The 27,687-nt window shown below is 38.0% G+C and overlaps 1 long non-coding RNA gene across 1 annotated transcript; it reads right to left on the reverse strand.

Annotated features, from left to right (window-relative positions):
* LOC134757111 (uncharacterized) lies at window positions 1-27,392 on the reverse strand. The gene is made up of 3 exons (XR_010130732.1): window positions 27,262-27,392; window positions 22,783-25,908; window positions 1-92 (listed from the first exon to the last, which is right to left on the reverse strand). It is a non-coding gene; the product is annotated as an uncharacterized lncRNA (long non-coding RNA).
* Window positions 27,393-27,687: the final 295 nt, after the last annotated feature.

The following is a 27,687-nucleotide window of genomic DNA, read 5'->3' on the forward strand; positions in this document are numbered from 1 at the left end:
GTCCCCATGATGCAAACACCTACTCAATACGGCCATATTGAGAATCAAATTTCAACATGAGTTTCAGAGGTGACACACTCCAAGAAGAGAACCTGGAAAGATGAGAACAAGAAACAGCTGTGAAGAGAGGAAAGTTAAAAGAGTGTGGATGAAATCTAGAGAGAATATTTCCTGAGAATAGACATTTGCTTGTTATCAGATGAAAGTACTTCCATATAGCTCATATTTGCATTCTCCAAAGTATTTGGCACAGCACTTTTTTTGCTGAAGGCATTGAATGTTTTAAATTAATGTTTATATCATACAAAGTCACATTGTTTTCTAACAAAGCATAACTTTTCTTAAATTTCCAAATGGTCTAAATTTCAAACTTTTATTTGTTTTCATGGATAACAAAGTGATACTTAACTTAGAACTATGTTTGTTGTTGTTCTTGTTCTTGTTCTTGTTCTTGTTTGAGACAGAGTCTAGTTCTGTCACCCAGATTGGAGTGCAGTGGTGTGATTTTGGCTCATTGTAACTTCCGCCTCCTGGATTCAAGCAATTCTCCTGCCTCAGCCTCCCAAGCAGTTGGGATTACAGGTGTCTGACCCCCTGCCCAGGTAATTTTTGTATTTTTAGTAGAGAGGATGTTTCACCATGTTGGCCATGGCTGACCTCATGTGATCTGCCACCTTGGCCTTCCAAAGTGCTGAGATTACAGGTGAGAACTATGTTTTTGATGGAAAACCCTGGCCACTATATCTCTATTTCACAGAAACATTTTGAAATTGTTGAATAATAAAAATTTGGGGTACAAAAGAGTTCTGTATTTTTTTTTGCATAGCTTTCTGAAAGATCATATTCATCTGCTTTACTTCTAAAATTTTTTAGTGTCAGAAATGTAATTATTTGCATCTTATCATAAAGAAGGCCAATTTTCAGGAGGTCCATCTTGATATTTCTCCTCACATTATTAGGTCCCTTTAAGTGAATCATGATTTTATTCTTTCTACTTCTGTCTATGTTTTCTCTCTTCATGTTCTGGGGACAGAGGCAAACTAGCAGATGCTGGTAGATGCAGTAACTTCATTTATTTGAGACCGTGTTCCTGAAAGCTAGCAAGCCCATATACTCTTGCTGTGACTCTGAAAGAATACCAATTGCTCTAGGTCTCTCTGTGTGCAAATAAAAATCCTCAGTTTCCTTATGTAATTTATTAATAATTATTAAATACAAGATTCTCTGTCCTGGTTCAATGTACAAGGTAATGGCAGAAATATATGGCAAGCTGGATATAAACTTACTATGGAACAACTTGTTCAACGTTGTCTAAGCAGCCCTATCCAATCAAAATATAATGCATGCTACCTATGTAATTTGGCTTGGCTCTGTGTCCTCATCCAAATCTCACTTTGAATTGCAATAATCCCCACATGTCAAGGGCAGGACTAGGTGGAGATAATTGAATTATGGGGGCAGTTTCCCCCATGCTGTTCTCCTGATAATGAGTGAGTTCTCACAGAATCTGATGGTTTTGTAAGGGGCTTCCTTATTTGCTTGGCACTCATTCTCTCTCCTGCCGCCCTGTGAAGTGCTGCCTTCTGCCATGATTGTAAGTTTCCTGAGGCCTCCCTAGTTATGTGGAACTGTGAGTTGATTAAACCTCTTTTCTTTATAGATTACCCTGTGCCAGATATTTCTTCATAGCAATGTGAGAATGGACTAATACGCTATGTAAATTTAAATATTCTAGTAGCTACATTTTAAAAAGTGAAAACAAACAAGTGAAATTATTTTCAGTAAAATATATTATTTAGTCATGTTTTTCCAAATATTAGCATTTCAACGTGTAATCAATATTAAAAAATTATTAATGAGATAGTTTACTTTTTTTATATCAAGGTTTTAAAATCCAGTGTATATTTTCTACTTACAGTGGCTCTCAATTAGGATACTAAATTTTCATTGGGTATACTTGACCTGTATTTATATTTCATAAAGTATACACTTGAACAAAATGAACACATTTATATCTGAGTTATCCAAAACATACTTAAAAATGTTAGAATAGCTGAATAGAATACCAGATTTTTGTTTAAATTTAAATTAATGAAAATTAAATAAAATTAAAGATTCAAAGTCTAATTTGCACTGCTCCCATTTCATGTGTGGTATCTACATATGGCTGGTGGCTATTAGACATTTCACGTCTCAGAGATTGGTGATTACGATCTTCCAACCTTCCCACCTCTCCTCAGAAATCAGATCACTCATAGAGTCATTTGTTCGTGTTTCCAGTTGTCCCCTTGGAACCTGTAAACACTTTGGCATAAAGATCTGACAGATTCAGCTTCTCCATAAATGAATTTCTTTTCAGCTTATCTCTGGGTGAGTTGTGCTTCCTGGCTATGGTGGTTCAACTACTTTATCAGCTACTTTATCTGATGTCACCTGTAGCCATCCAGGTAGATTTTTAAAAAATATTTTCTTTCATAGTTTACTCATCAAGACAATCACACATGAGTGTTAAACAACCTCCATTAAAATCTTGCAATCCACATTGCTACTTGCGGTGGTGCCAAAAGAATCCATTTCTTTCTGGGTCCTTCACAATTCTAAATATTAAACTATCCGTGGAATGAACAAACCAACCTCTTTAAATTTACCACACCATAGCAATGTATAAAGACAGACATTCTCCAATTGAAAATGGACATTTATATATGTAGATTAAGGGTTAGGATTTTTGTTTCCAAGACATGTGTATGATTCTACAACATATTAGTATCACCAAACTTTGATTGGACAACCAATTCTTAAAATTACCTAGAACCAAAAGTTTTCATTGGGTAATAAAAGTTACTTTTTTTGAAAATTGTTGCACCATGATCATCTATCTAAAATATAATTTGAAATTTAACCAGCAATATTTTTTCAACATGTGGTCAAAAGTCACCTACTTCAAAACCATCTGGGGAGCTTTACAAAAAGGCAGATTTCTGGGCTACCGCAGAGATTCTGATTCCTTAGTCACAGAGTGAAGCCTACATATTCACCTTTTCAGTAAATATCCACATAATTCTGATATATATTGGTGTTTTAAACTACCGGCGTTAAGATGATTTTAATGCCCTTCTTTAATACTTGAAAATGACTCCCAAAGAGGCTATTTGGAACTCTAAAAGAGTTTTTAGAATTTTAGAATTTTAACACTGGTTCAAATTTCTGTTTTTATTTGGTTCAAAATGTTATGCTGATGTCTACTTCATGGTTATTCCCTTTATTTTATAGTCAGTATATTAGTTTGTTTTCTTGCTGATAAAGACAAACCTGAGACTTGGTAATCTGTAACGTGGAAGTGGTTTAATGGAATCACAGTTCCACGTGGCTGGGGATGCCTCATGATCATGGCAGAAGAGCAAAGGACCACTTACATGGCCACAGGCAAGAGAGAATGAAGAACCAAGCGAAAGGGGTTTCCCCTTATCAAACCATCAGATCTCATGAGACTTATTCACTACCATGAGAACAGTATGGGGGAAACTGCCCCCGTGATTCAATTATCTCCCACCAGGTCCCTCCCACGATACATGGGAATCATAGGAGTTATAATTCAAGATGAATTTTGGGTGGCGACATGGCCAAACCGTATCAGTCAAGTGGCCTTTTCTCTTGAGTTCTCAGTCATACATGTGTGCAGAAATGAAAACAAAAGAAATATAAATACCTTGTTAATTGGCATTTCAATTAGTTACTTGTTCTTTAGAAATGAACATTTTAAAAGGTAAATAGTGGGTGTATTACAGGTTATATAGAGAGAAATTTCAACGAAAGCCTGGCACACTATTATATCTATATTTAGTCTGTACAAAGACTTCTGCATTTATTTTAAATTTCCTACCTGCCCATATGTTTTTTTTTTCCCTGAAACCTGAGACACTTTAAACAGTAAAATTTTTCAAAAAGTTATTTTGGGAAAAGATTCATTTTAGTTCATTTCATTTGGTAAATAACGTTAAAATGAGTCATTCCATTTGCAACTTTATTTATTTTAATAAGTTTAATGTATTTATATTTACATGGCTGCTTATAATGTATATATCCTTGTTTAAATCTCATTATGTTTTTAATTGTTTATCTTTGCCATTTCCACAGTTTTTTTTTTTGCATGTGTTAAATACGGAGGTTTTGCCAAATGAAAAACCAAACAAAGAGAATGAAGTCTATCAATTACAAAAAGAGTAATTAGTATGTATATTTGTGCTGTGTGCAATTATCTATATTCTTTGAACACTTCTTTGAAAATGCTGCTACATATTTTTTAATAGATCCTCTTTCCCACTTCTAGGAAAATTATTTTGTACCTTATTTTTTTTCTTTCTACCTTACTCATATACTTACACTCCTTCATCATCCACTCACATTATAATTCACAGAGGAAAACAGAAAATGGTAGATGGGAACTAATTCTCTCATGTTCTTATCAGCAAATAGACATATGCCTACTTCCATTGTTACCTATCTTATTTACTTTTTATATTAAAATGCAGGAAGTCTCTCCTATTAAAGGACCATCTCCCTCCTTGTAAGCCAGATACTGTGCTCTCTCATCTACTCGGGGGTGTGACCTTTATGGGTAGCCCCCTCTCTCGTATCTTGCCCCTGGCTCTTACTCATAAATTCCTCTGCTTAGAACGTTGTTCCTCTGCTCTTTTTCCAATGGCTGTTTTACATTATTCCTTCAGCTTCACTTTAAATATTACCTCAAAGGGATATTCTCTACCACCTATTTTATTAAATATTAAAGTTCCCCTCCTCCAACCTCCCATCTCAATTCTTTGTCTATCATATAACATCCTATTTTCCTCTTGATCTTTATGGGTCATCATTTACTTGGTTGTCTAGTTTTCCAGACTACAAGCTCTGCAGGATCAGAGGCCACATCAGTCTTCTTTGCTTCTGTGTCCCTAGCTCTTGGCACAATGCTGGCCCGTGGTAATTTCTCAGTAAGTATTTGTTGGGCACATAATTAACTTCTCCCAGGTAGATGTATTTTAATATACAATAGCATAGTAATTCACCTATCTATGAGTATTTCAGTTATTTCCAATTTTTCTATTGCAAGCAATACTTCACATTTTGTATGTTTATTTTCATGTATTCATAATATAATTTATATAAAAAGAATTTGTTGAAGTGGGATTGCTGGATCATGTCATATGCCATTTAAGATTCTGATACCTAGGAATCAGAATCTACATACTCATTAGGTTGACTCTAAATATAAGAAAAATTTTCCATTTTGTTCCACCCAAATCCTTTTTTCAGGGCTGCTCCTTCCTACAACATTCAATGAGGTGTTTATTTTTAACACCAGGGTGTGTATTTCACATTGTGGACAGTTATTTGTCTTTGTGGCTCCCACCATGGTCTTTTAGTACCAATAGTTAATTACCCAGTTGGCTTCTCCTGAAGACTGCCTCCTTTCCACATTCTCTGCAAATGCTGGCTTTACTTTTACCTCCAAGGATGGCAATGGGCTGCCTGCTGCTGTTATTGCTGTTGCTTCAGATGTCACTCTGTCTTCCATTGACTTCTCCTTGTCTGCCTTTTTATTCTGGGATCAACATCCTTTCTGTTTGTTTTGACATTAACAGTATTTGTTTAAATCTCTTCTGGAGAAAAGAGTGAACTGCTCCTAGGAGCTTCGGACTTAACACGAAAATGCTAAGGTCCATGCCGGAACTAGCATTGTGATACTCTTCCATGTCTTCTTCTTATTCAGTGTTATTTCCTGTTTCCCTGGAATCCTTTTTTTTTTTTACTCTCCACAGAAATGTGTAATCTTCCTTATAAGTATAAGCAGAAACTTTCTCATACCCTCCAGACCGAAGTAATCTTTCTTGCAGACACTTGGTAACTGTAACAATCGTTCTTACTGACACTTTGTAATTGTTAGCATAAAAGAAAATGATGTTTTATTACGTTTTCTATTCCCACATCTTTTTCTCTGGCCGGTCCTAAGCCCTTTGAGGACAGGGACTGTGTAGTTAAATACATCGAGCTGTGCAATCAGAAAAACCTGGGTTTAAATCCATTGTTATCCCTTTCTAGCTGGGCAAGCCACTTAGCTTCAGTTGTCTCATCTATGAAAACAGAATAATTAAAGAACAAATCTTACCATGTTGTGAAGAATCAAGGTGGTAATTCCTAAAATATGCTTAGAGTGGTGACTGGCGTGTTTAAGATCTCAATAAGTGCTGATTTATGGCAGCCATGACAATGCACATCTTAGACTTCAGACTATGGAGTATCTGTGGCAGCCATGAAAATGAACGTCTTAGATCTCAGACTATGGAGTATCTTTGACCCATAGCTTCAGCTGCTGAGCTCTGAAATTCACTTCTGTTGCTGTATCTACCATAGGCTGCTCCCAGCCAGTGAGGAGTGTGGCAGAGACACTAAGGCCCATTCTCAGGAGACATGAAAGCATTATGGCTTTGTCTCCAGGATTCCCATGATTGCTGAACTTCCTTAAAATTGCCCTGTGGTCTAAGGCTCTTCCACCCACAAGTCTTTCCTTCCCATTCTCTTTAAAAAGTCTCAGATCTGCATCACAGCTTGATAGCTTTCTCAGGCTCCTCCTCCTCTAGTTCCTTTCCCAATTTCCTTTAAGGTATTTCTTGAGTGTCTAATTTTGCCTTGTCATTGGCTTCTTGGAGTACTTGAACCAGCACATACAGTTCTGAGAGTAGTTTGAGAAAATTGGCTGTGGTGGGATGGAAATTTTAGAGACTGGCTCACCCATCACCTGCTGGGTTGAAGAGGATGCTATTCTGGTTAGTAGAGGGGCATGAATTGTCCCTGGCACAAGGTGGCAGTTCAACTGCTAAAGGTTTCACTAGTGGTACCCCAGGAAAATATTCCTGGAGGGGAATGCTTTAGCAAGTGCAATTATGTAGGTCATTTGGAAACAGTGCCTATAAAGACAGAGTTGGCTGGCTATTGCTAAGTTGTATAGATGCCCTGCAGATAGATAATTACAGATTGGGGACAGTAAACAAACAGTTAATGGCTAAAGGTGGCAGCCAGAGGGCCTCTGAGGTACCCTTTAAACAGGCTTTTTTTTTTTTTTTTCTGTAGTGGAAAAGCAGATATATCTGAGCAGCAGCCTGAAGATGTCATTTGTTAGAGTTGCAGAGCATCAGAAAAATTTGAATACTCAGCCAAGGCATATCTGTTATGCAAAAGTCTAGGAGTATGGGCTGAAGACAAGCTCCGTTGTGGGGAAAATCTAGCGCCTAAAAACATGGGATTGTATCTGATTGACTACCCTTGATGAGGTTAACTCTGTAAGATCCACTTACCCTCCGGGCTTTCCCTTCCCTAGTTACCCTTCGCTAGTAACAGCCAGCACTTCCCTATGCTGAATAATGCTGAAGAAGCTTTTCTTCCATAAATTAACAAGTATTGCCCTTGGGAGCTGCTTTCACCTTATATCTTGACTGAAAAGATGCTAACTAGGGTTAAATCCCTACATAGCACAATAGAAGATGTGCTGGGCCTAATAAGGAAGGGAAAAGACTATACACCAAGAGAATTTCAAGAATTTGTTAGCATGTGCCAACAGAAGCTGGTAGAGTACATCAGGAAATGGATTTTGAGGAGGCTTGATCAAAGAGGCAAGAATGCAAGACTGGATGAAGAATAATTCATTGACTTGGGGACGCTTTCTTAGGATACTGGATTAAGACTAGTAGGAAGCCAATGGGAGTAGGGAAACTCTCTCCTAGAGTGGCCATTAGAAGTCTGGAAAAGGCTATGTCCAACAGTCAGCAAAGTGGAAATCCCATTTCCCTGGAAGATGGTGAAAGAAGGAATGAATGATCTGAGGGAATTGGGCTTGCTGAAATGGATATATTATCTAAGACAAAGGATCCATCAGAAGATTATGTTCCACAGAAAAGCTCAGAGGATACCTTATTTACCCAGGGCATATGGAATAAATTAGTAAACTGGGCACAAGATCACTAAGAAGTTCAGTGGTGGCTGGCCTACTTATCCCTGACTCATTATAAGAGAGATAGTCAAAGAGCTGGGCTCATCAACATCTATGGAATAATGGAATCCCAAATAAATAGAGGCCAGTTGGTGGAGCTTAAACACCCAAAGTGTCCTGGCATCTTGTTTAGAAAGCAGACCTTCATGGAATCCTGGATAAGGTCCAGGTCACAATGTGGCCACTAGGTCAAAGGACTTGCTCAGTGGTCATTTTCCTAATTGCTGAATGTACATAATTGGAATTAACATACTTGGCAGTGGGAACAACCCACATTGCGTCCTTGGTCATTTGGATAAGAACACTCATGGTAGGGGCTGGAGGGAGTTGAGTGCCATTATTAAAAACGTAAAAGATGTAGTTGCAGTAGTCCTTATCATTTCTCTACTTGTTTTACTAGTTTGGTCTCTGCATAAACCCCATCCTGAATAATGACTGAAGACTACAGCAGATTTAGCCAAGTAGTAATCTAGGTCACAGGTGCACTGGCTTATGTGGTATCATTGCTAGAGCACATTATTAAGGTTTATTAAGGTCATAGGTATATAGCATGTGGCCAGTGATTTGGCAAATGCATTCTTCTCCATTTTACTTAGAAAAGTAGATCAGAACAATTTTCATTTATGTAAACAAATAACGGTATTTATTTACAGTTTTGTAGCTGTGATATATTACCTCTCCTGCTTCTGTCATAATATAGTCCAAAGAGAATTGAACTGCATGAACATTCCACAGAATATGACGCAGATCTATTACAACAATGACATTATATTGATTGGAGAGGATGGGCAAGAGGTGAACTAGTATGCTTAAGGCTTTGGTAAGACACTTCTACTCTGAGGATGGGAGATTAAACCCTAAGAAGTGTTAGGGACCTGCTACTTCTGTGAAATTTAAGGATGGAGTTGTCAGAGGTGTGCTGGGGTATCTCTTCCAAAGTAAAATAAATTGCTGAATCTTCCATCTCCTACAACAAAAATGGAAGCACTGCACCTAGTAGGTATTTTCCAAGTTCTGGATGCAGCACATTCCACATCTAGAACTATTGCTTTGGTGTAATAGTGAGTGACAGGGAAGGCTGTCAATTTTAAGTCCAGCCTTGAGCAGAAAATGACTCTGCAGAAATTCCAGGCTTCAGTGCACCAGTCCTGCCACTTGGACTATATGACCTAGCAGACTCTATGGTGCTGATTCTGATAAGGAAAGAAAAAGGCTATACACCAAGATGTATAATAGTTGGGGGGTGGGGGGTGGGATGCCAATAGTGAAAAAGGAAGCCATATGGAGATTATGTCAATCCCCATTAAGATAACTCAGTGCAGGCCCCTGGAATTCTAGAACAGGGTCATGCCATTATGCCTAGAGATCGCATACGCTCTGAGGAAGAGATTACATATGTAGAGATTACATACACTTTGAGATTACATATACTTTGAGAAACAGCTCTTGACATTACTTGGCCCTGACAGAGACAGAATGGTTGACCTTGGAGTAAACCCAAAGTGACCATGCATCTGAAAATGTCCATTATGAGCTGGATTCTGTCAGACTTGGCAAGTCGAAGTCAGATGTTCTCAGCAGAAGTCCATTGTAAGATGGAAATGGTACCTTTGGATTGAGTCCAGGCAGGACTAGATGTCCAAGTAGCTGCATGAGCAAGTGACCACGCACCATGCCACCCACCATGATTGCACACAGTGCTCTTCTCCAGTTTGTGCCTATGTGGGGTCTTGTACAAACAGCTAAAGGACAAGGGAAAAGTCTAACATTGGCATATTATAGGGGCTTAGTAGATAGTAAGTGAATGAAAGGATTTGGTTAAGCTTCTGCCTTTGTTTACGCACATAATTATTGTCTGTGTTCAACAGATGTAGAAACTGAGGCCAAGTAAATTAAGCAAAATTCATTACCCACAGGTAATGAATAAAGGGGCTGGAAAACAGATGTCCTGCCTCATATGATAATGTATTTTCTATGGCATTATTCTGTTGTTGTTTTTTTTTTTTCACGTTTACCACAGGATGTTTTCTTCATTTTAAAAGAAGAATCAAGTTCATTATTAAACATTAAATCATAACACAGTTAACGTTCCACATTTAAAACACTTAAAATGCCATGCCCCATTTGCTAACCTAAAAACTGGTATCCACATATGTTGAGTCACTTTTTTTCAATTACTTGCAAAAATGGATAGAGATTGGGAGGGGCTGTGAATTTATGCATACTAATGAAACCTTAAAATAAAATGTTTCCATGTGCAACTTCCAGTCTTGTTGGATAACTTTACTTGATTGAAAATTACTTGAGAAAGATGAAATCATAAATTACCTTAAATTTACTGAAAGCCTGTGAGGCACCTATATTAAGTGTGAAGCTGATGAAGTTTCAGCTTGAATGAAAATAAGCTGAGAAAACCACATGGGTAAGGTTCCAGGTACATATCCAGAAAGAAGGCCAACATTTAATATAAGCTCTGCTGGGTTCAATAGTGGGCAACATTGCAAGTAGATTCCTACTAGCATTATAATTGTTAAAACTCCATCTAGCATTCACAGTTTCTACTCGTTCCACTCATATTTCCTAGTGTGTATAATCACTCCAAACGCTTGCTGACTACTCCTGATCCATTCATTCATTTATTCCCTCATTCAACAAACGTTTAACTTGCTATATGCTAGCCACTGTGTACTTGAGGGAGATAACATATTATTAAATTGTGACAAGATAACATTTTACAGACGAAGAAAATGAGGCAAAGAGAGTTTTAGCATCTTCTTCAGTGTTACACACCTAGTGGGCAAAGAAGTTGGGACTAAGAACAGAATGTCTCTGGAGTCCATGCTTCTAACCACCATATTTTTTTCTCATGACATTCATAGTGTGTCACTCTGCACTTTTCTGTTAGAAGATATCACTAGCATATTTCTGAGGGAAACATATACAGAATTCCATTAGGAAGTCTACACATAATGGCAAAAAAGAGGAGTCTCTCTCTCTATAGATAGATAGATAGATAGATAGATAGATAGATAGATAGATAGATGATAGCTAGATCTAGATATAGATATAGTAGGCCTGTGGCAACTTATGGTAGGTCTCAGAAAACTGCATATTAAAATAATTTTTATCATAAATCACTTGGAAATTATCTGATGGGTGTTGTGGCTAAGCTAGCTGATGTAGAATTTTATATTCTAGATATGACAGAAATTATTGAAAACACCTCTGTATGTGATTTAGTCATTGGAATACAAATTAAGTGAAAATATGAATGGACAATAAGTGATATGCAGCAAGGTTATTTTAAGAATATATGCAAACATAATAAAATTAGAGTCATATTGGTAAGACTTCCTTTTTATTGATTAAATTTGGGTAATGATAAACTTATTTAGAGTTCTACACAAACATATTATACTTGTTGATATGGTTTGGCTCTGTGTTCCCACCCAAATCTCACCTTGAATTGTAATAATCCCCATGTGTCATGGCAGGGACTGGGTGGGAGGTAATTGAATCATGGAGGCAGGTCTTTTCCTGTGCTATTCCTGTGATAATCAATGAGTCTCATGAGATCTGATGGTTGTATAAAGGGGAGTTCTCCTGCACTTACCCTCTTGCCTGCTGCCGCGTAAGATGTATCTTGCTTCCCCTTCATTTTCTACCATGACTGTGAGGGCTCCCCAGCCATGTGGAACAGTGAGTCAATTAAACTTCTTTTCTTTATAAATTACCCAGTCTTGAGTGTGTTTTTAATAGAAGCATGAGTACAGACTAATACAGGAAGTTGGTACCAGTAGAGTGGGGCATTGATGAAAAGTTACCCAAAAATATGGAAGTGACTTTGGAACTGGGTAACAGGCAGAGGCTGGAACAGTTTGAAGGGCTCAGAAGAAGACAGGAAAATGGGGGAAAGTTTGAAACTTCCTAGAGACTTGTTGAATGGCTTTGCCCGAAATGCTGATAGTGATATGGACAATGAAATTCAGGCTGAGGTGGTCTCAGATGGAGATGAGGAACTTGTTGGGAATTGGAGTAAAAGTTACTCTTGCTATGTTTTAGCAAAGAAACTGGTGTCATTTTGCCCCTGCCCTAGAGATTTGTGGAACTTTGAACTTGAGGGAGATGATATAGGGTATTTAGCAAAAGAAATTTCTAAGCAGCAAAGCATTCAAGAGGGAACTTGGGTGCCCTTAAAAGCATTCAGTTTTATAAGAGAAGCAGAGCATAAAAGTTTGGAAAATTTGCAGCCTGACAATGCAATAGAAAAGAAAATCCCCTTTTCTGGGGAGAAATTCAAGCTGGCTGCAGAAATTTGTGTAAGTAGCAAACAGCCTAATTTTAATCCCCAAGACCAAGGGGAAAATGTCTCCAGGCAATGTCATAGAACTACCCTGCAGCCCCTCCTATCACAGGCCCAGAGGCCCAGGAGAAAATAAATGGTTTCATAGGCTGGGCCCAGGGTCCCCATGCTATGTGCAGCCTAGGGACTTGGTGCCCTGTGTCCCAGCCACTTCAGCCCTGGCTGAAAGGGGCCAATGTACAGCTCAGGCTATTACTTCAGAAGGTGGAAGCCCCCAACCTTGGCAGCTACCATGTGATGTTGAGTATGTGGGTGCATGGAAGTCGAGAATTGAGGTTTGGGAACCTCCGCCTAGATTTCAGAAGATGTATGAAAATGCTTGGATGTTCAGGCAAAAGTTTGCTGCAGGGAGGGGCCCTCATGGAGAACCTCTGGTAGGGCAGTGCAGAAGGGAAATATGGGGCGTGAGTCCCCATGCAGAATCTCCACTGGGTCACTGCCTAGTGGAGCTGTGAGAAGAGGGCCACTATCTTTCAGACTCCAGAATGGTAGACCCACCTGCAGCTTGTACTGTGTGCCTGGAAAAGCTGCAAACATTCAACGCCAGCTCATGAAAGCAGCTGGTAGTAGGGAGTTGGCGAGGTGGCTACACCCTGCAAAGCCACAGGGATGGAGCTTCCCAAGACTGTGGGATCCCATCTATTGCATAGGATGCCCTGAATGCAAGACATGGAGCCAAAGGGGACCATTTTGGAGCTTTAAGACTTAATTACTGCCCTGCTGGATTTCAAACTTGCATGGAGCAACCAGGAGGGGGCTGCACCCTTCAATGCCACAGAGCTAGAGCTGTCCAAGACTATGGGAAAACACCTCTTGCATCAGCATGCCCCAAATGTGAGACATGGAGTCAAAGGAGATCATTTCGGACCTTTAAGATTTAACTGACCACTGAATTTCAGACTTGCATGGGACCTGTAGCTCCTTCATTTTGGCCAATTTATCCCATTTGGAATGGGTGTATTTACCCGATGCCTGTACCCCCATTGTATCTTGGAAGTAACTAATTTGCTTTTGATTTTACAGGATCATAAGTGGAAGGGATTTGCCTTGTCTCTGATGAGACTTTGGACTATGGACTTTTGAGTTAATGCTGAAATGAGTTAACACTTTGAGGGACTGTTGGAAAGGAATGATTGGTTTTGAAATGTGAGCACATGAGATTTAGGACAGGCCAGTGGCAGAGTGGTAAGTTTTGGCTGTGTCACCCACCCAAATCTCATCTTGAGTTGTAATAATCCCCAAGTGTCATTAGAGGGGCCAAGTGGGGAGAATTTGAATCATTTGGCAAGATCTTTCCTGTGCTGTTCTCGTGATAGTGAATGAGTCCCACGAGATCTGCACACACCGTCTTGCCTGATGCTGTGTAAGACGTGTCTTGCTTCCCCTTTGCCTTCCACCATGATTGTGAGGCCTCCCCAGCCATGTGTAACTGTGGATCAATTAAATCTCTTTTTTAAAATAAATTACCCAGTCTTAGGTATGTCTTTATTAGCAGCATGAGAACAGATTAATACAGATATAATACGTCTAAGCTACATGCCCAGCAATAAAACAAATAAATCGCCTAATACTCAAAGAACTTCATGACTGAAGCTGAGTTGGAAGATCCTACTGGTAACACTCTAGTATGATATTTGAAAGGGCATGTGTATTAGTCTGTTCTCACACTGCTATAAAAAACTGCCCAAGACTGGGTTATTTATAAAGAAAAGAGGTTTAATTGACTCACAGTTCCAAATAGCTGGGGAGGTTTCAGGAAACGTTCATTAGTGGCAGAAGGGGAACAGGTACCTTTTACATGGTGGCAGGTGAGAGAAAGTGAATGTGTGAAGGAGGAACTTTCAGACACTTATAAAACCATCAGATCTCATGAGAACTCACTATCATGAGAACAGCATGGGAGACACCACTCCAATGGTCCAATCACCTCCCACGTGGTCTACCCTTTGACATGTGGGGATTGTGGGGATTACAATTCAAGAAGAGATTTGGGTGAGGACACAAAGCCTAACTATATCATTCCATTTCTGGCACCCCCCAAATCTCATGTCCTCACTTGTCAAAACCAATCATGCCTTCCCATCAGTCCCCCAAAGGGTTGACTCATTTCAACATTAGCTCAAAAGTCCAAGTACAAAGTTTCATTTCAGGCAAGGCAAGTCCCTTTTGCCTAGGAGCCTGTAAAATCAAAAGCAAGTTAGTTGCTTTCAAGATACAGTTGGGGTATAGGCAATGGATAAATGATCCCATTGCAAACGAGAGGAATTAGCCAAAACAAAGAGCCTACAGGTCCCATGAAAATCTGAAATCCAACGGGGCAGTAACTAAATCTTAGAGCTCTGAAATGATTTCCTTTGACACCATGTCTCACATTTGGGGCATGCTGATGCAAGAGGTGGGCTCCCACAATCTTGGGAAGCTCCAATCCTGTGGCTTTGCAGGGTACAGCCTCCCCTCAATCCCCTGTTCCCTGGCTTCTTTCATTGGCTAGAGTTGAGTGTCTGTGGCTTTTCCAGGTGCATAGGGCAAGGTGTTGGTGGATCTACCATTCTGGAGTCTGGAGGGTGGTGGCCGCCTTCTTGCAGCTCCACTAGGCAGTACCCCGGTGGGGACTCCAACCCCACATTTTCCTTCTGCACTGCCCTAGCAGAGGTCCTCCATGAGGGCTCCACCATGGCAGCAAACTTCTGCCTGGACATCCAGGCAATTCCATACCTCCTCTGAAATCTAGGCGGAGGTTCTCAAACCTCAATTCTTGACTTATGTGCACCCAGAGTCCCAACACCATGTGGAAGTCACCAAAAGTTGGGGCTTGCACCCTCTGAAGCAATGACTTGAGCTGTACATTGGCCCCTTTTAGCCATGGCTGAGAAGGAGGCTGCCAAGTCCCAAGGCTGCACAGAGCAGCAGTGAGGCCCTTGTCCTGTTCCACAAAATCATTTTTTCCTCCTAGGCCTCCTGGGCTGTGATGGGAAGGGACTACCAGGAAGGTCTCTGACATGCCCTGGAGATATTTTCCTCATCTTCTTGGCTATTAACATTGTGTTCCTCATTACTCATGCAAATTTCTGAAGCTGGCTTGAATTTCTCCCCAGAAAATGGGTTTTTCTTTTCTACTACATGGTCAGTGTGATGGTTAATACTACGTGTCAACTTGATTGGATTGAAGGATGCAAAGTATTATCGCTGGGTGTGTCTGTGAGAATTGCTAAAGGAGATTAACACTTGAGTCAGTGGACTGGGAGAGGCAGACCCACCCTCAATCTGGGTTGGCACATTTTATCAGCTGCCAGTGGGATGAGAATTAAAGTAGGCAGAAGAATTTGGAAGGAGTAGACAGACTGAGGCTTCTGACCTCCATCTTTCTCCTGTGATGGATGCTTCCTGCCCTCAAACATCAGACTCCATGTTCCTCAGCTTTTGGACTCTTGGACATACAACAGTGGTTTGTCAGCAGCTCTTGGCCTGTTGACCACATACTGAAGGCTGCACTATCAGCTTCCCTACTTTTGAGGTTTTGGGAATTGGACTGGCTTCCTGGCTCCTCAGCTTGCAGGTGGCCTATTGTTGGACTTCATCTTGTGATCATGTGAGACAGTTCTCCTAATAAACTCCTCTTTGTATATTCATCTATCCAATTAGTTCTGTCCCTTTAGAGAACTCTGACTTATACAGTCAGGCTGCAGATTTTCCAATCTTTTACACTCTGCTTCCCTTTTAAACATAATTTCCAATTTTAAGCCATCTCTGTGTAAATGCATAATACTGAATGGTTTCAAAATCAACCAGGTTACATCTTGAATACTTTGCTGCTTAGAAATTTCTTCTGCCAGACACTCTAAATCATCTCTGTTAAGTTCAAAGTTCTCCAGATCTCTAGGGCAGGGCAAAATACTGCCAGTCTCTTTGCTAAAGCATAGCAAGAGCAACCTTTCCTCCAGTTCTCAGTAAGTTCCTCATCTCCATCAGAGACCACCACAGCCTGGACTTCATTGTCCATATCATTACCAGCATTTTGGTCAAAATCATTCAACAAGTGTTTGGGAAGTTCCAAACATTCCCACATCTTCCTCCCTTCTTCTGAGCCTGCCTGTTACCCAGTTCCTATGTCACTTCCACATTTTCAAGCATCTTTAGAGCAGTACCACCCCACTACTTTGGTACCAATTAACTGTATTAGTCCATCCTCACACTGCTATAAAGAGTTGCCCAAGACTGAGTAATTTATAAAGAAAGAGGTTTAATTGACTCACAGTTCCTCATGTCTGAGGAGCCCTCAGGAAACTTCAATCATGGTGGAAGGGGAAGAGGTACATCTTACATGGTGGCAGGCAAGAGAGAGCAAGTTTGTGAAAGAGAAACTGTCAGACACTTATAAAACCATCAGATCTTGTGAGAACTCACTTCCTGTTATGAAAAGAGCATGGAGGACACTGTCTCCATGATCCAATCACCTCCCACCAGACCTCTCCATTGACACATGGGGATTATGAGGATTATAATTCAAGATGAGATTGGGGTGAGGACACAAAGCCTTACAATATCAGCGTGCTTTATCCCTTTATGGCCACTGTAGTCTTTTACACAGCAGTATTTTAAAGTATGTGCTTGGTTTAAATGGATACCGGGTCTTATATACTGGAAATCAAAATCTTCATATGATTGAGCTAAAAGAGACCCTAGAGGGCATGAGACTAAAAACAACTGGAAACTTTTCTTTCTAATTCATAAGTCATCCTACAGTCTAACCTGATAAGAAGCTTTACTGTTCTCTAATCTTTCTAATTCATAAGTCTTTCTTTCTAATTCATAAGTCATCCTACAGTCTAACCTGATAAGAAGCTTTACTGTTCTCTAATCACTCTATTGGGTATGTATGCTGGTAAACTATAACATCCTTTGAAATTAATTTAATGAACTGAGTTTACTAAAATAAAAAATAAAAATCTTTTGCAATTGGATATCTTGGACTGGGAATCCTATGGTTATTTCCCAATTGCTCCTGGGGCTTCATTTCTCAATTGTGTGCATTCATATCCATCAGCTTCCATGGCACTATGACAGTTCACACTCTTGTTGGAGTCCTAACTTGTCTAGCTAAACAAGGATTTCTAGCCAATGTTCAAATAGTAAACTTTTCCATTGAGCTCTGATCTATTAAGTTACCCCCTCCATTAGTTTTGTACTCAATAACAACACTTTCAAGCTCAATCTAGAAGTCAATTCACCTCAAGACCACTTCTTAAACTTTTATTTTACATTTGATTTAGATTTACAGAAAAGTTTCAAAGCTAGTACAGATTGCCCATATACCCCACACCCAGTTTATTATTTGCATCTTATATTCATATGGCATTTGGCACAATTAATAAACCAATATTGATAAGATGTACCTCTTCCCCTTCCACCATGATTGAAGTTTCCTGAGGGCTCCTCAGACATGAGGAACTGTGAGTCAATTAAACCTCTTTCTTTATAAATTACTCAGTCTTGGGCAACTCTTTATAGCAGTGTGAGGATGGACTAATACAGTTAATTGGTACCAAAGTAGTGGGGTGGTACTGCTCTAAAGATGCTTGAAAATGTGGAAGTGACTTAGGAACTGGGTAACAGGCAGGCTCAGAAGAAGGGAGGAAGATGTGGGAATGTTTGGAACTTCCCAAACACTTGTTGAATGATTTTGACCAAATTTTTTTGACCAAATTTGATTGACTTGTAAGAATCTTGGAAAATCTTGGAAAAGAAAAAAAATGTTAGGTAAAATGTAAATTCTTTTCAAGATTTAGTTGTCGTGTTTCTTTATGCTCATCTTGACTATGACTGTTTCTCAGACTTTTTTCTTTTTAAGAGCCTGATAATTTGAGGAGTGCTCATCAGGTATTTTGCAGAATATCCCTCAGACAGAATTAGTCTGATTATTTCATCACGATTAAACTGGGATTATGAGATTTTAGGAGGGAAGCCATACGAAGGTAAACAACACTTTCATCGTATTACAGCAAGCGTACATATTATCAACATGATTTATCACTGTTGATGATATTGGCCTTGATCAACTGGATGAGGTAGTGTTGGTGAGATTTCTCCACTCCATCTCAGTCTTTTTTTTAAATCCCCCCTGTTTGTTCTATATTCTTTGTAAGAGAGTCACTATGAGCAGCCCACACTTAAGAAGTGGAAAATTATCTACCACCTACTTGAGAATGAAATATCTACATAAATTATTTAAAATTCTTGTGCATGGGAGATTTGTCTATTATCTCTCATTTATTTACTCAATAATTTATCTATATCAGTATGGGCTTATGGATATTTATTTTATAATTTGTGCTATAACCCAATACTATTTTATTTACTTTATTTTTTTGTTCAAGTTGTACAAGTTTTGGCCATTGGGAAATCTTTCAAGTGCCCCCTATATCCCTTTGACATACTCCTATCGTTAAGGTTTGTTTGTTTGCTTGTTTTACATGTCCTTACTTGCTGGCAGTACAATATATTCTAGCCTTATGTACATTTCCTGCCTAGTCCAAGGATCTGTCATTTTTCCAAGGAACCCTGGTTCCTGTTTTTGGAGAATGGTGAGAGAAATCAAGATCTTGCTACTAGTTAAACTCATTGTTTTTAGGCCCTTTCAGCTGATAAAGTAAAAATGAAAAAACTGTGTACATATACAAATATCTTTGCATAGTTCTCTCTCTCTCTTTCTCTCCCATCTGAATTTATATTAAGTTCGAACTGATGTCTTCAACTCTAAGCCATGACTGCATGAATTATTCATGTCTCCTCTTGCTTGTCTATAACCTCCCACTCCAACAGTGAGAAATCTGGCTCCCACCTTCCACCACCCATTTATTTAATTGTTCAGTTCCAGTGTACATCTATTGTGGTTTCAGAATTGTTAACCGTTATCCCCATGGGAAAAATGTTATACTCTAGGGTATAATATTTATGCACAATTCCTTTTGCCTTTAGCCTTCAGACTCCATCATTTTTAGTTACGTAGGTCAGCATCTTTCCCTCACCTCCTTCAAGTGAGGTTGTTTTACATTTGTAATGTGGTTAGATAATTTATGATCACATTCTGCATTCCATCCTGTAATCCTGACTTCTTAAATTTAAAAGATGACTCCTTAAAATAAAAAAAAATTGCATACATTAATGTTCACTCTTCATGTCATAAAGTTCTATGGATTTAATCTCATATATTCCCCATGAAGGCATCATACAGAATATTTTCTTACCCTAAAATTTCCCTATATTTCATCTATTCAAACTTCCCACACCCTGTAAGACTAATTTTCAAATTATGTTTTTCTTCTATCTAACCATCATTTTTCTCTTGAAATATTTTACATATAAAGGTGACCTACAGCTCAATTTCTGGTAGAGAAATAGTGTTAAAGTGAAAAATCTTTCTAACTGAATGATCTTGTATTTGCCTTTATATGAGTAAGACTGAAGAAAATATTAATGCTCTGTTATGATCAATACAAAAATACTTTGTTTGCTTTTTTGCATGTCTTTACTATAAATAATTCTAAAATAATGAATATTTTGAAATAGATATGTCAGTCTATGAGCATTAGGTTAGGAAATAATGATAAAAAGTTAAACTATGCAAACTGCAGAATGTTAGTATTAGGGACTAAAATACAGCAGCCACCATACTTATTATTAACAACTCAGAGACCCATAAAAAATTATCAAATTTCAAAGTAAAGCAGCAGATCAGAATCAGAAAGAATTCTGAAAACTAAACAAATGGTGATTCAAACATCTAGTTGCATAGGCACTAGGAAATCCATGAAGAACAGAAAAAAAGGCAGCAGATCCTGTCCTATCTACCTAACCAGTTTTTTCCCTTGGTCTAGAAGTCGTAATGGGCTTTGGGTTAGATTAAAAATCAAGTATCAAGTATAGAATCTGAAATTTGAAGTTGACAGTAGTAACTAGTGTTGGAAAATGAGTAGTTGGGAAAGAAGACAGCTCCTGACTGGATATTAAATTCCATTATTTCGTATTCATTTAGGAGAAAAGACTTACAAAATATTTTTGTAGCTAAGCTATAGGTTGAAAACCTGGTCATCTTCCTTTTTAGTTTAATTAAATTCAATAAATATTTCTGGAATTGGTACTATATTTAAGAGACTGCCCTGAGTACTGGGTATATAAGGATGCCAGTTGATGGTTTTTAAGGAGCTCATGGCTTTATGAGGAGAGGCAGATCAGAAAACATTGCTCTGGGTTTCAGGAATACTTTTTCTCACAATAATTCCCTTCAGCTGAGTTTGGAGCTGTTACAGTCCACCAGAAAGTTAGGACTGAGAGGAAGCAAGGGTATTCCAGTCAAAGGGAGAGTGTTGGACAAGTCCAGCAGGCCAGGATGAAGGCACATACCTATGAAAGGAGTGGTACACGGCCAACTGTAGTTACGATTTAGAATATTGTCACAGTGTGGGGAAATTAGGAGAGAGGCTGAAAAAGTAGGATGTTACTATGTTATGAAAGAATGATAGGCTATACTGAAGGGCTTGGCCTTCATCCTGAAGGCCAGTGATCCACGCTCCCTGGCTCCACCCCTAGAGATCTTGATTCACATCAAGTGGGGTGGAGTCTCAAATTTAAAAGTATAGTAAGGATGAAGAAATTTTGCAGCAATGACACTTAGTAAAGCCTTATAAGTAATACTGTTTTAGAAGTTTTCTACACTGAGGCCATATTTTTTACGTTATATATTATAATTGAGAAAGACATTTAGTTTTGTAGGAAATATGTTATATTTTATAATTGGTAGTATAAAAGGATATGTGTATATGTGTGTGTATAAATGTATGCATATCACTATTCAGTTCCTTGTTGTTTGATTATATGTGTATATATATACACACATATATACATATATATATATATATTTAAAATTTTAAAATCTGCTAACTTTTTGGCCTAGGGTGGAACTAATGAGAAGCTAAATAAATGCATACTTTGTAATATATAACTAAACTAACCTCTTATTTGACATTCATTTTTATTTTAAGGTCATATAGTGTATTGTAATTAGGCACATTGCATCAACCCATTCAATAAATCTTTATTCAAACCCCACAAATTGAGAGAAATCAATGACTCCATATGACCAAATGGCTAATGCTAGATATTTGGTATATGGCTATCAGTTCAGAATCTATAATAGGTGAGAGACCAAAGCTTGTTGGTTTATATGGACATCTAGACCAAATTTTCTTTGTATTTAATTTTGGGTTTACAAATATAAGCTTTGACATTTGAATCTTCAATTTTTTTTGCGCTACTATTTTTTTTTTTTTTACTGACACCAGGAAAATATGTCTGTTTACTGTAGAATAAATACAGTTTCCTTAAAACATTTTTAAAGCATGCAAAAGTTCATGTTTTGTAATGTTAGGAGGGTTTCTTTAGGTAGGAGTTCTGCATTTCAGAGAAGCCATATATGACACAAACAGTGCACAATTGGGAACACTAGCTGATAATGATATGATCATTTTTGGCAGGCTCTTCATGTAGTTCTGGCAGAAACGTAGTGATACATTAGTCATTTTCACAGAGAAGATACGGGTCCATGCCAGTCTCCTATTTGGGGTGCCATCTGTACCATTTTTGTCAGTAAATTCAAAAAGAAAATATATCCATTGATGGGTACTATTTCTATTTTTTAATCATTGTTTGAGGCAAACTATACCATTCTTAGAATAAAACAATGAGTACACATAACTAAAATTGCTTCTGGGCATTCTTCACTAATGGAATACCCATATCAAAATTACTCCAACAAATTTTAACACTTTCTTTTAATTTAAATTGTCCACAATTTACTGTCTCTGGAGCTCTTGGTATATAAGAGGAAACAGTGAATTCTACTTTTTGTTTTATTAATAATGGAGCAACTCACTTGACTCTCATTGTTTTGCCTCCTTCATCTGTAAATATAGTAATAAGGACAAGCAGTATTTGAGTTAAAAACGGCTATATTTCTGTTAAGGTTAGCAACAAGTAAATTTATTCTAAACCTAAATGTTGGTTGTAATGTATGGAGGCAGGCAGTTCAAAGTTTGCTGACTTACTTTGACTAAATGTCTATGTTAATATTATAAATTTAATACAGATTAGAAATTTGTTGAAGAGAAGGGTTGTATGTTATTCATGCTTTGAACATATTAAGCACTCAGTAGATATTCATTGTGCTGAACTGAAGCACAGATGGACTTGCTATAATGACTTAAGGGGATCTTCTGTTAAGGAGAGGAATTAGCAGACGTACATTGGTATAAAATAGGATTGGGAAGAATGGTTTCTTACTATTGATATTTTTGGTATGTATGAAAAGGAAACTATTACTTACCTCCAGATTGAATTCAGAAATGTTGTGGTTTTCTGAACTGGTTTTGGGTCATTACAGAAGGTGTTCTTCAGAATAACGAGTATCGCATAAATGACTATTCCATAAATATAGTTGAATTTTCTTCATTCAACTACTAGTAGCTAAAGAGAAATAACACGTATTAATAACTAAAATCTATTGAAAGCTTGCTTTGCACATGGCATGTTAAACATTTTACCTCTATTACCTAATTTGATCCCTTAATTACCCTTTGAGATAAATACAACTTTATTTTCATTTTACCAATGGGTAAAATGAATCCTGACATATTTTAGTACTATCATCCTCCTTGCAGTGAATAGCTTTAAGATATACATCTTATTTATATTACAGGTCCCTGAGTATAACTGTAGCTTGCTAATGTGTATAAAAGGCCGCATTTTGTTGCCCAAATCTACTAGTGAGAGACCGGATGTTTTGCCAGTTATTAAGAATAGACAAAATACTGAGAAATGGTAATACCCTATTAATTAAGTCTAATTGAGAAAACACTTTCTTTGATATTTTAGGCTGTAATACCATGGCATTTCTAGTCTTGTAGCTAAGACCTGCTACCTCATCTAAAGGGAAGCCCAGTTTCTGACTACTTGTGATTTGTTTTTATTTCTTTTGAAAGAGCATTTTTTATTATTATACTTAAAGTTCTAGGGTACATGTGCACAACGTGCAGGTTAGTTACATATGTATACATGTGCCATGCTGGTGTGCTGCACCCAGTAACTCGTCATTTACATTAGGTATACCTGCTAATGCTATCCCTTCCCCCTCCCCCAACCCCACAACAGGCCCTGGTGTGTGATGTCCCCCTTCCCATGTCCAAGTGTTCTCATTGTTCAATTCCCAGCTATGAGTAAGAACATGCGGTGTTTGGTTTTTTGTTCTTGCGATGGTTTGCTGAGAATGATGGTTTCCAGCTTCATCCATGTCCCTACAAAGGACATGAACTCATCATTTTTTATGGTTGCATAGTATTCCATGGGGTATAGGTGCCACATTTTCTTAATCCAGTCTATCATTGTTGGACATCTGGGTTGGTTCCAGGTCTTTGCTATTGTGAATAGTGCCACAATAAACATACATGTGCATGTGTCTTTATAGTAGCATAATTTATAATCCTCTGGGTATATACCCAGTAATGGGATGGCTGGGTCAAATGGTATTTCTAGTTCTAGATCCCTGAGGAATCACCACACTGTCTTCCACAATGGTTGAACCAGTTTTTGTCCCACCAACAGTGTAAAAGTGTTCCTATTTCTCCACATCCTCTCCAGCACCTGTTGTTTCCTGACTTTTTAATGATCACCATTCTAACTGGTGTGAGATGGTATCTCATTGTGGTTTTGATTTGCATTTCTCTGATGGCCAGTGATGATGAGCATTTTTACATGTGTCTGTTGGCTGCCTTCTTTTGAGAAGTGTCTGTTCATATCCTTCTCCCATTTGTTGATGGGGTTGTTTGTTTTTTTCTTGTAAATTTGTTAGAGTTCTTTGTAGATTCTGGATATTAGCCCTTTGTCAGATAAGTAGATTGCAAAAATTTTCTCCCATTCTGTAAGTTGCCTGTTCACTCTGATGGTAGTTTCTTTTTTATTATTATTATACTTTAAGTTTTAGGGTACATGTGCACAACGTGCAGGTTAGTTACATATGTATACATGTGCCATGTTGGTGTGCTGCACCAAGCAGACCTAATAGACATGTACAGAACTCTCCACCCCAAGTCAACAGAATATACTTTCTTCTCAGCACCACACTGCACTTATTCCAAAATTGACCACATAGTTGGAAGTAAAGCACTCCTCAGCAAATGTAAAAGAACAGAAATTATAGCAAACTGTCTCTCAGACCACAGTGCAATCAAACTAGAACTCAGGATTAAGAAACTCACTCAAAACCGCTCAACTACATGGAAACTGAACAACCTGCTCCTGAATGACTACTGGGTACATAACAAAATGAAGGCAGAAATAAAGATGTTCTTTGAAACCAACAAGAACAAAGACACAACATACCAGAATCTCTGGGACACATTCAAAGCAGTGCGTAGAGGAAAATTTATAGCTCTGATGGTAGTTTTTTTTTGCTGTGCAGAAACTCTTTAGTTTAATTAGATCCCATTTGTCAATTTTGGCTTTTGTTGCCATTGCTTTTGGTGTTTTAGACATGAAGTCCTTGCCCATGCCTATGTCCTGAATGGTATTGCCTAGGTTTTCTTTTAGGGTTTTTATGGTTTTAGGTCTAACATTTAAGTCTTTAATCCATCTTGAATTAATTTTGTATAAGGTGTAAGGAAGGGATCCAGTTTCAGCTTTCTACATATGGCTAGCAAGTTTTCCCAGCACCATTTGTTAAATAGGGAATCCTTTCCCCATTGCTTGTTTTTCTCAGGTTTGTCAAAGATCAGGTATTTGTAGATGTGTGGTTTTATTTCTGAGGGCTCTGTTCTGTTTCATTGGTCTATATCTCTGTTTTGGTACAAGTACCATGCTGTTTTGGTTACTGTAGACCTGCTGTATAGTTTGAAGTCAGGTAGCGTGATGCCCAGCTTTGTTCTTTTGGCTTAGGATTGACTTGGCAATGCAGGCTCTTTTTTGGTTCCATATGAACTTTAAAGTAGTTTTTTTCCAGTTCTGTGAAGAAAGTCATTGGTAGCTTGATGGGGACGGCATTGAATCTATAAATTACCTTGGACAGTATGGCCATTTTCACATTGATTCTTCCTATCCATGAGCATGGAATGTTCTTCCATTTGTTTGTATCCTCTTTTATTTCGTTGAGCAGTGGTTTGTAGTTCTCCTTGAAGAGGTCCTTCACATCCCTTGTAAGTTGGATTCCTAGGTATTTTATTCTCTTTGAAGCAATGCGAATGGGAGTTCACTCATGATTTGGCTCTCTTTTTGTCTGTTTTTGGCGTATAAGAATGCTTGTGATTTTTGCACATTGATTCTGTATCCTGAGACTTTGCTGAAGTTGCTTATCAGCTTAAGGAGATTTTGGGCTGAGACGATGGGGTTTTCTAGATATGCAATGATGTCATCTGCAAACAGGGACAATAGATAACCCTGATGGCCAACTTCTTCCTCCAGCCTTAAGAATAAACATATGAAAAATAAATGTATTAGATATGGGTTACCAAATGCCTGGAGAGTAGTGTTTCTGTAGCCACCTATATAAATAGATGCTCATTCGGTATGTGCAAATAATGGCCTCAGAGCACCTTGGGACTGGTATGAAATCCCACAAGAGACGCATTGTAGTAGACCCTGTATGTTCATTTTAGTACATTGTCTAGGAAGATGGCAAACAGAGGCATCAAAGTAGTTAGTGTTTTGTTTGGTAGGTTTTTGCCTAATATGGCTTTTATCCTATTCAGTCGATACAAAATTATTGATTATCCATTAGAGACAGATGAATTTTCAAAATAAAAATAATTAAATAAAACAGAAACACCTGAATGGAAGGAAAATAACATATTTTTAACTCACCACTTTCCAAAATTTTGTATTTTGGAATGGATATTCTCTAAATTGGATATGTAAAATAATACTATAAAATACTAGAAAAATTCTTCTGAAAGTTTGGAAGAATGAAATCACTTTAGGTTGAAAGAGAGTCTAGGACTTTGAAAGGAATTTGGAGAAGTTTGGGATCAAAGGGCAAATGGCAGCACCAATTTTTCCCAGTTTTGAAAACGAGGTTTATAAAAGTAAAAAAGATTTGATATTTAAACAGGATCCTGGGTAAATAGTAGCCTGGGCATTAAGAAAGATCTCTTGTATAGTCATATTTCTAACCTAGATAAAGATGTGAATATAGATATATTCCTAATTATAGGCAAACCACCAAAGGCCCTGCCTGATCCTAGAGACAGGCACCATTTAGGGCTTACCCCTTCTTAAGTCAGTGGCAGAGATTAAGAATATTTCTCTTGCCAAAAATATCCTGGGACCCTTCTTACCAAGACCAGTGATATAAGTAAATAGTTACTATGATGCTAAATGTCATTCCTTCATTCTGCCATGGCCACTCCTCCCCCAGTATATTTCCTATTGTTTAGAATTATGTGCAGTTGCATACCTAAGGATACTTTCAATACACTTTCTCTTTGTTTCTCCAAAATGAGAGTGAAACTTGAAAGTGGTTACTCTTGCTTCTGAAATCTAAAGCCATATTACATATCCTATAATAGGGCAGTAAAATTATCCATACTCAACATAAGCCACACCTTAGGTCTGAAAAATAATGAAAACTTCTAAATCTTCACTGGGTATATTATCATTTTACACATTGTGCAAACTACTTTCGTAAAGTCATTTTTTTAATATTATAGAAGTGTCCACTGATAATTTATCAAAATTACCCTAGAGTAAACTCAAGATGCAATAGCAAAATTTCCTTTGTAACAGTAAATGAGTAAACGTACATTTAAAAATTCACTACCTTGCAAGCATGGGTCATTTTAAATTCCCCTTTTAGTAGGTAAGTTCATCTCTTCTCCATTGTTCAAAATTCCATTAACTCTGTGCATCTTCCTTCATTCAGTAGCTCCTGAAAATTTTCCCTGTGGCCACACTTGAAAGAAAAAGGCCTTGCTTTTATTTCTGATTATGATTCTTAAGTCTGGAATGCATTTTGAAGTGAATAAGGAATATTTTTGTTGTTTAATCATGAAGTTGAAGAAATTAGGTTTTCCTGTCATGAAAATCCTGTGTAATTTCAAGTGCTTACGTGTCTTCTCAAATATTTATGCCACCCAACTTATTTATCCATTAGTTTGGCTCTTGATCTGGATTTCCACAGTCACATATCTCTTCATTCCTGATGTATATCTGGCTTACACAAAAAACACGAGAGAGCCCAAGATTT

The sequence above is a fragment of the Gorilla gorilla genome, chromosome 15 (assembly GCF_029281585.2).
Source record: "Gorilla gorilla gorilla isolate KB3781 chromosome 15, NHGRI_mGorGor1-v2.1_pri, whole genome shotgun sequence".
Taxonomy (NCBI): Eukaryota; Metazoa; Chordata; class Mammalia; order Primates; family Hominidae; genus Gorilla; species Gorilla gorilla.